An 8,733-nucleotide genomic window follows, 5' to 3' on the forward strand; every position below is an offset into this window, starting at 1 on the left:
GGTCTACATTCAAATGCTAGGACCTTAAATGTCTGCTTTACTGGGGAAACTGCCAGTGGATGTAGACTTTTTTTCCTAAAACTATTGTACTTTTTCATCTTTAGTTTTCAGATTCAACAGCAGAATGAAAACCCAACTCTTGAAGCTTTGGCACTCTACCTGAATGCATGAATCTCACAAGTGTCCTCCCAGTGATAGTGTAATCCTATGCAGATTAGTTTCAAGAATGTCTAAATTTCTGCTTGAAGAGCACTTTTCTTATTCTGTATGTAGCTTGTGTTTTCTGAAGCTCTACATGTAGAATGGCCATGACTCTTAAACTGTGGTGGAGAATACTAGTTTTGATACACGTTGTCACTGACTGGAGGAGCTGAGGCAGGGTGAGGTTCGGTAACTGCCACCTACAAAAATAAAAACCTCGAGGTTTAAAGTGACTGTGCAGATTGTATTACAGAGCAGATTGATATTTCCTAAGACTAGTAGTATAAAAAACAATTTGACTTCTACCTGCATGGAGTCTTTTCTTTCACCTTTCTGCTGGGAAAAAATGGAGTTTTAACAGATAGCTAGTCTTTCTTCATGCTACAGACTGCATTTTCACTCCTGTTCCTTGAAAAAAGCATTACTATGAAACTGGTGGGGTGGATCAGGAAATCTGATCCAGCCAGAAGGTCAAAACGAGAAAAAAAGGCCAGCATTTTAGCCTGAGGAAGGGAATAGGAGCATCTCCCTGATAGAGAAGAATGAGACTGTAGTTTGTGGAGTTTTTAGGTCAATTAAACTAGTCATGAAGCTCTGTCCTAATTAACCCAAGAACTTTGATTTGGAAAGACATGTGGAAGTTTAGACAGACCCAGTTTATCTTTAGGCTAATAAGGGAGCAAAGTGTCGAACATCCCTTGTTTTATATGTACAGGATATATAGTAAAGTGCTCATTCATCTCAGTCAGATGGACAGAGGCCCCATGCTATTTAATTTCATTACCTCTTGCAATCTGAAATATGTCAGTCTTAAGTGAGCAAGTACCTGACTTCCTAGTCTCTATATTTAAGGGTTAGTTCTGAGATGAAAAACTTGAGTAAAAATCTGCATCAGTGCCTCAGTAAAATGTCTTTCCTGGAATGTTTCCATCAACTAATTTTGTAAAGGCTGAGATGGCATATAGTCTTCTTGGATTGCAGTTGTGCAGTATGTCTGTGCAGCAAATGCTGAGTCGGCCTCTATTCATTTAAAAAGCTTAATGAGGCATTACAATTGCTGAGAAAACTAGAAAGGAGTTAGAGCGATTAGTGATCTTTCAGTATAGGATTTTCTAGGTGTGTCTTAACTGCAGTAGTAGAAAAACACGAGCTATTCCAAGCTCCAGAGTTTTGTTTGTTTAAACTCTGTGTCAGACCTATTGAGTTGTAATAGCATTCAGTTTCCTTAAACTGAACAAATCCATGTTTATCTGTAGTGATTAATTGCTGTGGAATAGTTTAAGTCATTCTAACAGACTTAGTGCCTGGGTAATCATTTGATGTACGGTGATAAGAAGAAATAGTTATAAAAGAAATATACGCAGTAAAAATATGGTATTGAATGGTGAAACATTTTGATCTTCAAAACTGTTGCTTCCTGTATCTTTCTCGTATTAAAATCTTTCTAGTGACCTTGGTTCCAAAACAGAACTGGCTACCTCTTTCTCCCTTTAACAGAACACCTTAAATAGTACAGAAACACAGTTCTCTAAGTGTGTATATGCCTTCATCCTTCATATAATGAATTACTAAAGAATTTAAGAAATGGGGGTAGCAAGTTTTTTTTTTACCTTTCAGTAGTAAAAAATATATTAACAAAAATACCAGTGAGATTAATAATGATTCTGAATTAAATACACCCTTCACTTGGCAGTACATAAAGGTCACTTCAGACTTCTTTGTTCTGCAGCAGAATAATATTGAAAATAAGGATCATGCTAGATTCAGATCTGACTATGCAGTGAAGATAATTTGAAAGAAATTGTGCCTGTATCATACACGGCCATTATAAAGCTCAGTTTCTAAGCTCACTTCTCTGTTTCAATTTGTGTCTAAACAGAAAAAAAAAAATACTTAGTGTATTTTTGAAGACATGATGATGGATTCTTTTATCGCCACCTAAAATAGTGTTCATTCAGTGAAAATTCTAGCTTAGATATCCTGTGTGGCTTACAGACTTATGAATAAATTGTACTAGAAGGTTATTTTGTCATTTTGGTCTGTGTACATGCAAAATGCTTCCTGCCCTGAATACCTTAAGAAAAGCTTCTTTTTTGAGGTAGGGATGGTGTTTCGGATAGCTTTGGCTTGGGAGGTGTACAAGTAAATGGCCAACATCTCGGTATTGGTTCCTTCATCCTCTTGCAAAGACACTAACAGATGAGTATACTGATTTTATATCTCTTTATCACTGGGTAAGTCATCATTTGGCCTCAGCTCTAAATGAAATTAAAATATGCAGGATTCCAGGCTTGTTGCACGTAACTTGTAACTGGGTGTAAAAGGTAGCTGCTGCTTGTCATGTTGCATTTTGATGCTAAGTGATTCTGTCTATCTTTTACAGGTTCTAGGAAATGTGGTCATTCTTTTGATAAAATATACGGGCTTCTTCTGTTTTGCCTCACCATTTTTTTTTGAACTTATGAACTTTTAACCTGTTTATTATTATGACCCTTCTGAAAGCTTAAGTTACGCTAATAATTATCGGTCCTGTTGGAAAGCTCTTGGATCCGTAAAGGCTAAAGATAGCATGGACATTCTGCTAACTCAGTTTCTAAATTCTTCTGCTCTTCCTGGTATGTATCAAAATAGTATATAGTGTCCATCCAGAATAATGGACTTTGAACCCCTCACATTCAGATGGGTTTGTTTGTTAACTTTTGTATTTCAGAAGTGTCCTGTAGACTGTGGTATTGAAGGTTACTCTGTAGTAAAGCACTTGGGCCACATTATTGATTTCCATTGTTCATATTATGTTGATGCATCTTTGGTTATAATCAGTGAATTTTAATTGACAGTGCTATCCCAGCACTGATGTAGCAAAATGTCTGCCCCAACAAGATACATTCAGTATTAACTTTAAATTACTATGCCTAAAACATGATTTTATATGTGATCAGTATTTATTCTGTACTATACAACATTGAAATAGTTGTATTGTGCACAAGGATTACTCCTAGTGTCTTTTTCCTGGACAGCACCTGGCTGGTGGAAGTGCTGATGTTTCTATGGATATATGTACAGGCAAACTACTTTGCATGAACCTTAAAGAATTGCTGTTTTCAACTGTGCTTTGCTTCAAGGTAACCAAAATCACTGCCTTCTAGTATTTACTGCTTTAAGAAGCAAGAGCTTTCAGTTAGGTTGTCCATCAGGACGCCACTTGTTTTCATTGGATTATCACAGAATCACAGAATGGTAGGGGTTGGAAGGGACTTCTGTGGGTCATCTAGTCCAACCCTCCTGCTGAAGCAGGGTCACCTACAGCAGGCTGCACAGGACCTTGTCCAGGCGGGTCTTGAATATCTCCAGAGAAGGAGACTCCACAGTCTCCCTGGGCAGCCTGTTCCAGTGCTCCGTGTTCAGATGGAACTTCCTGTGCTTCAGTTTGTGCCCATTGCCCCTTGTCCTGTTGCTGGGCACCACTGAAAATACTCTGGCCCCATCCTCTTGACACCCATGCTTGAGATATTTATAAACATTTATAAGGTCCCCTCGCTGCCTTCTCTTCTTCAGGCTGAACAAGCCCAGTTCCCTCAGCCTCTCCTCATAGGAGAGATGCTCCAGTACCCTCATCATCCTTGTAGCCCTCTGCTGGACTCTCTCAAGTAGCTCTTCATCTTTCTTGAACTGGGGAGCCCAGAACTGGACAGAGTACTCCAGATGAGGCCTCACTAGGGCAGTGTAGAGGGGAAGGAGAACCTCCCTCGACCTGCTGGCCACACTCCTCCTAATGCATCCCAGAAATTATTGTTTTAAGCACGATTAGATAAGACTTACTATAGGCCAAGTGGTTATGATGGCTCTTGTGTCATTTGTGTGGTGGCACAAGTATCGTAATGACTTCTGTCACTTTTATGTTTCAGAAGTTAGAGAATGTAAACTGCACTGCAGTATTTTTTTTATTTAGAGAAGATGATTTCGGTTTACTTGGTATATTGGAAGAACAAGTTTTAAGACATCTTACAGGTATGTCTTTTTATGGCCTTGTTCCTGACTTTTATTCAAGAATGTTAATCATATTTACATTAAAAAATACTTACCTAGCAAGCTTATATTTTGCATTTTTAAAAGACTACAACTTTTTGCTTTTAGTCTGTATACACAATGGTAACCCCACTTAAAACTGCACTGAAGTTAACCACTATTGAAACTATTTGCTATGATCTGCAGCATGCCTTGACTTAAAAGAAGACTTAACTTTTTAAATCTCCTGCAAAAAGGTTACATCCTTAATTGTAAATAACAAAATACTAAATTAAAATGGTGTACTAAGAGATGTAATAGTCCCTGCAGTTCAGTAGCTAACACTGCATTAAGATAGTGTATTCTCATTTTAAGAATGGAAATATCCTTCCATCCCACAGGCTACAATCAAAATTCATCATATCTTTTAGCCAGAGATTTAGAACTTTTTAAAGAGGTAATACTACTTCCTCTGTCAGTATCCCTATTTCTTAGCAATTCCAATAACTAGAGTACCACAGTTGCCCTCAGCCTCAAACTTCAGATAGAGGTTTTCACGCAGTATCAAAACCAGGAAGTCTTTTATTTTGACATAGAAAGACTTGTTATGAATCATCCAATGTAAATTTACAAAAGAAAGGCAATGGTCCTGCCTGGTTCTCTGAGTTACTTTAATTTTCCTCTGCTGCCTGCTGTCGCTGTCTACACTCTGTTCCCCCGGTATTTAAGTGGAGAAATGAGTGGAGAAAGGATCAAAGGTGTGGTGGTCCCCAGTTCACAAAACCACTTTGGCTTAAAGTCAGGTATGTGCCCTGAGCAGTCCCATGGGACTTGATGCCACCTCTGTATTTAAAATGGACTTGGACAGCCGCTGAATATTTTACCTAATATTTTGGGGTTGTCTTCCTCCAAAATCTGTATCATAACAATGATCAAAAGGTGCTCTGGCAAATAGAGAACTCAGCAAAAAGGTAAGTGGAAACAGTAGCATAGCTAGGGTTTGTCAGAATCTTTTCTAGCGCCATGTCAAATTCAGGGGAGGCTGGAGCGCTAGAAAAAGCATGTCCCTTGCAAGATCAGAGGAGTCATGGTACCTTAAGATATTTTTGAAATGGCAGTGGGCAGAAGGTCCCGTGCTTAGGAGAAGGCTATTTTGTGTTATGCAGCTGGTTGCAATTTTCTTCCCCTACCTTGTCTTCCTCCATCAGTTTTCCCAAGATACTCATATAATCCATTCCCCACTTTGCTCCTTAACCTCAGGCTGACTTAAGAGTTAACAGATTGCAGCTGCTTGTGAATAGTTTCAGTCTGTCCTTTGAAGGGTGGTTTTGCTCAAGTTCAGTTCCCTGTCCTATGTCACCTCAGCAGCCGACTGTTCCTAACTCTGCGCAAGCTGCTCCTCCCCAGCTCTGTCACACGCTGCAGGGCTTCCTTTTTCTCGGTCATTGCCAGTCTCCCATCACACACCCCCTTTTTCTGATCACCCTTCACTCTTTTTCTGATCCTTCACTCCTGCTGTTCCTGAAATGCCAACCCACTGCCGTCCTCCCCCAGTCACAATTTCCCACTGACCTGTACTTTCCTTATCTCCTACCTACTTTTCAACTTAGTAAATAAGCAGAAGACAGTAGCAGAAGTAAGAGCACCCTTTTTTCTGATCTGCTAAATGAATTAATTTCAGAACATAACTTTTCTTATCCTTTGATAAATGAAAAAAATAAAAATTCTCCAGAACCCAAACAAAAGAAAATAAAAATCCATTCTGCCTCCCTTTCGTCTCCTTGTCTAACTTTGTACTGACCTTACACTTGACGATACAGCATCCGTTCTAACAGAAGCTTCTCTGTCTAACTTTAACCCTTTTTTAATGGAAAACTTGCCAGAATCGCAGAATGGGTGAGGTTAGAAGAGGCCTTGGGACATCATGTAGTCCTACAGCCCTGCTCAGAGCAGTCAGCTTGAGAAGGTTGTTCACATACAGGTCCAGTTTGATGGAGACTCCACAGTCTCATTGGAAAACCTGTTCCAGCGTTTGATCACCCTTGCTGTAATTAACAACAAAAACAAAATTTAAGAAATCTTATTTTTAAGAGAAATTTCCTGTATTTAAATTTTCACATTGTCTCTAATCCTGCCACTGGGCACCTCTGAGAAGGATGTGAGTGTCTCTAGTCTCCCCATCAGGTATTTCTACACATGAAGATTTGCCCCCCTACCACAGTCCCAGGCCTTCTCTTAAGGCAAAAATTTTCTCCTGTCTTGCTGGAATTCCTTGTGCTTTCTATAAAATCAGAGGAGAGTTAAGTCTGAGCTCCAAGACCCCCAAGAGAGGCTTTGGTAGTGTTCCTGTTCATAGTTAAGTCTTTTTCTGCATTCTCCAACTAGTATTTGTAGCTGTAAAAAAGTGCAAAAAGTACAAAATATTTAGGACTAAAAGGCTATTTTCCTGTAAGTGACTTGTGTGTGCTATTGCAGTTAATGATGTGATCATTTAAGGGGGAAAAAAAAAGCACCAGTGTTTTGACTGGTGTCTTAGAAGAATGATGACCAGAATGCCACATAACTAACCAGTACCTGTTATCTTAGTATCTGTTTAGCTACACCCCAATGGGTTCCTAACATACAGCTTCACTGTTCTTCTTGTTTCATTGTATTGTATATTTAGTTCATATTTTCAAACTGTAGGCTGTCTCTACCCTAACAATGTTTCCCTTCAGGGAGTGTCTGTCAGATATCCTTCATGACTTGAGACACTAGGCCAATGAAACGGATGATTTGACCTTACAGATTCTTTGCCAGTTAAAAAGCTAGCTTTTTTAAAATTCAGAGGCTGGCCTTGTCATTGCTATTAGGTGATGGAATTCTAAATTAGGTTCTTGGATAAATAAAGAGATGGAACTTGATGGATGCAAAACTTGATATCCTTTCTTTTCTTCACAAAACACCCAGATATGTGCTTTTAATGACATCACTCTTTGCAAACAAACATATTGTAGAATTATATGGTAAAAGGTGCATTTCTGTCCATTCACCTTCACCACCCAAAAAAGTTTACAGACAGATGCACTCAAATTTCAGTTACTTTTCTGTTGTCTTTCATATAATTGTATTACAAGAGTTATATTTGCTGGGATGCTGCAAATCTCTCTGGTCATCTGGGGATTCAGAGGAACAGAAGGAAATCACACGTTGTCTGAGGTGATTTTATCGGTGTTCTGGGTCACAAACTCAGTCCTGTAAGTTCCAGCCTCAGTCTGCAAGTATGTGTAAGCATCCAGCACGGTGCAGAGTTTAACTGCCTTGCAATGGTTATGAAGCGGCAGCCAGCTCTTTAAACTCACCGCTGTGGCTGCCGTTACTCATCTGCATGCCCTGATCAATATTTGGCAGCGTAATTGTCTGAAGAGAGACCAGCTGCTCAGTTTGAAAAGAAATAAATAAACCTCAAATGTTTACTTGGTTCTCAAGTGAGAATTGTCCCGAGGTACCTTGTTTAAAATGGATTCTGTTGGACATAATGCTGAAGGAAATGCAAAGATGCAGAAGAATTTTCCACTTTGAAATTTAAAAGTATATATCCGGCCTTTTGTCATCTTGACATAAAGCAAGATCTGACACTTGTCTAAAATAAGCCTCTAGATGTAGCAACATCTGCATATTTTTCCTTGCTTCTTTTGACCTACGTATGCCCTCTGCAACTTGACAAATACATTTTCACTGATTTTTTTGTATTTCAAAAAGACTTAGCCTGAACAAGAACAAGCAAAGAAGTACTTCCTGTTTTATCATGGATTTCTCATCATGCACTAGATTGGGAAACAGAAAATAAGTGAAGAGTTAGAAAGTAGGAGTCATTGGCAGTAACATATCTGAAAATGGGTACGTATCTGAAAAAGTCCTCTTGGTTTAGTTGAATCAACTCTCCACTGAATTCTAAAGGAGCTAATTAACCTTAGGTTTACCTGATCTTGGTGGAACTCCATTCACTGTGGAAACCATAGGCTTCATATCAGGAATTAATTAGCTGCATCATTTCCCAATGGAAAAAAAAGACAGTAAATACTTGGACATTCCAGCTCGAAAATTTCTCCAGGACTATTTTTTATAATTTTTTTAAGTTCCTTTTTTTTTTATTTTTTTATTATTCCTTCTCATGTGGTTTACATGTACTGATACAAAAAGGGGCAAAAAACTTGCTACGGCTTCAAAGTGGTACTTCCGCTCTCGTTCGACAGAAGCTTAGCCGTACGATAAGAGTGCGTGTAACTAAACCGCGCTTTTCAAAGGTCTCTAGCTTTTTTCGGATTATTTTATGTAGAAGGACCCTCGCAGGTGCTGCGTGAGCTCAGCAAGCGGTGTTTCATCGCCTCCGAAGCCCGGCCTTGAAAGGCCCTTCGCACCAGCCGTTCGGTTCTCTGAACACGGCGCCGGTCCGTGCCCCCCCCCGCCCCACGGTGGAGCCGGTAGCCGGGCGGGAGCGGGCCGCAAGCCCTCACCCGGCGCTCGCTGCCCCGCGGCGTTGGTGCC

The sequence above is a fragment of the Opisthocomus hoazin genome, chromosome 2, assembly GCF_030867145.1.
Source record: "Opisthocomus hoazin isolate bOpiHoa1 chromosome 2, bOpiHoa1.hap1, whole genome shotgun sequence".
Classification (NCBI taxonomy): domain Eukaryota; kingdom Metazoa; phylum Chordata; class Aves; order Opisthocomiformes; family Opisthocomidae; genus Opisthocomus; species Opisthocomus hoazin.